At 64.2% G+C, this 2,022-nt stretch overlaps 1 protein-coding gene across 4 annotated transcripts in view; it reads left to right on the top strand.

The window, feature by feature from the left end:
• Positions 1-582: 582 nt before the first annotated feature.
• CREB1 (cAMP responsive element binding protein 1) overlaps positions 583-2,022 on the top strand; it is a 57,784-nt gene continuing 56,344 nt past the window's right edge. For 2 of the 4 annotated variants that reach the window (XR_003793857.1, XM_029224693.1), the window contains exon 1: positions 1,512-1,682. The gene's annotated coding sequence lies outside the window, so the exon portion shown is untranslated. Of the gene's footprint in view, positions 603-1,495; positions 1,683-2,022 lie in introns of those variants that run through there. The other 2 variants (XM_029224695.1, XM_029224697.1) reach the window with 2 other exon arrangements.

Raw genomic sequence — 2,022 nt, 5'->3', positions numbered from 1 at the left:
CTGCGGAGACTGGGACATGAACGTCCACGGGGTAAGAGACAATCGCGGTTGGAGAGGGATTTAAAGAGAAAAATGTTTTCCAAAAAATGAGAGACTTAAGGATGTTCAAATACCGGACAGAAACGCGGGTTGAGAAGGAAAGGTTGAAAATAACAGAAGGAAAGGGGGATATTCTTCAGCCCAAAGAGAAAGGACGAGGGGATCTACAGGACCAGGCTAGGGAACTCTTTCTTTTTCAACAGTAAGTCAATAAGGGACGGAGCTCTGTTTTGGACCCTCTCGGCTTCCTAAAACATGTTTGCTTTAAGGGACTGAAAGTGAATTACAATAGACATGAAAGCCCGGGAGAGGACTGTAGAGTTCAATAAAAAAGATAATGGTAAAGTCGGTATCGTGTCTCGGGTGACCTCTGAAAGGGCAGTTTCAGCAGCTTCGAGGCAACGGAAGTCACACTGCGGGTTCACAGGGGGAGTGGGTGGTGAAGAAAAGGGTGCAGCCGCTGCAACCCTGTGCTGCAGAAAACGGGCTGTGAAAAGAAACCGACACAAGATGGTGCAAAAAAAAAAAAAAAAAAAAAAAAGGCGGGCAGGTGGAAGAGGAAGGTAAGGCATTTCGAAAGTGTAGAAGAGCAACCTCGGATAGGGCAGGTCACGGCTCGGAGGCCCAAGATGTGCCCCCCAGGCCTGGCCGTCCTCGCTGTTGTACTGAACCCCGCCAAGGTGACCGGAGTCCCAGAGCCTCCGTCCCCCGAAACAGAACGGCCCCGCCGGCGGGCGCCAGGTTTCTCAGCGGATTCTCGAAGCAGAGCCGCCCGGCCCGCCCAGAGGGGCGGAAGACCCTCCCCACAGGGGCCAAGGACGCCCCCGGGCCGCGCCGGCGCAGCGCCGCGGCCTACCGTCCCAGAGTCCAGCCCAGGCCCCAGGCCTCGGGGGCGGCCGCAGAGCCGCTGCAGGCCTTCCTCCCCAGCTCGCAGTACTCTCGCACTCAGGCGCGGCCCCGACCCAGTGGCGCGTCTCCCCCGTCCCGGCGGCGTTTGAAACTTCCCGGGGCTGGCGGCGCTCGGGGACCCAGACCCGGCAGCCGCAGCCGCCCTAGAGCCCGCCGCTTACCGCCGCAAGGGCAGCCCGCGCGGGGGTTTCCATCGAGCAGTCGACACCCCTCGGGAATTCCCCACCCCGCCACACACAAACCCTAACTCTTCCTGCAAATTTCCGCCGCCGATTTTATCCGTCGATAAGCGGCAGGGCGGGGGAGGGAGGAGGGGAGGAGGAGGGGGGGGCTTCGATCATTCCTCCCCACCCCTGGCCCCAGACCACCTCCGCCTTCCCTCTCCCCGCGGAAGCCCTCCGCCGTGCCCGAAGGAACTCGAAGGTCTTCGGCAAGTTCCGCCTCCAGCGCTGAGGGCGGGGCCGCTCGAGCTCCTCCGGGCCGAGCTCGACTGTTTCCGTGCGCGGCCGCTGCGCACTCGGCACTGGGCGGCGCTGGCTGGCTCCCTGGCTGCGAGTCCTCAGTCGGCGGCGGCTGCTGCTGCCTGTGGCCCGGGCGGCTGGGAGAAGCGGAGTGTTGGTGAGTGACGCGGCGGAGGTGTAGTTTGACGCGGTGTGTTACGTGGGGGAGAGAATAAAACTCCAGCGAGATCCGGGCCGCGAACGAAAGCAGTGACGGAGGAGCTTGTACCACCGGTAAGAGGAGCAGGAGGAGGAGGCAGGAGCCGGAGAGAGCCGGGGGGACGGAGGGGGGACGGGGAGGCGCCGGACACCAGCGCTCGGGGCCTTCCTCTCGCAGGAGGGGCCGTGGTAAAGATGGAGCCTCCGCCCGAGCCCCACACCATCGCCGCCGCTCGCAGCGAACAAAGAATAATGGCGGCGGACTGGAGCCAGCGGCGGCCGGGGCGGCAGCGACTCTGCCTGCAGCCAGCGGCGGCGCTCATGGCGGGGGGCGGCGGGCGGGGTGGGAGCCGGCGGCCGGGGGTGTGTGCGGGCGGCCGGCCGCGGCGAGCTGGCGCCCGCGTTCCCGCCGCCG

This window comes from Monodon monoceros, unplaced genomic scaffold, assembly GCF_005190385.1.
Source record: "Monodon monoceros isolate NGI ecotype Baffin Bay Population unplaced genomic scaffold, NGI_Narwhal_1 Super_Scaffold_16, whole genome shotgun sequence".
NCBI lineage: Eukaryota > Metazoa > Chordata > Mammalia > Artiodactyla > Monodontidae > Monodon > Monodon monoceros.
The sequence above is the reverse complement of the archived record's forward strand: the minus strand, read 5'-3'. Positions and strand labels throughout refer to the sequence as shown.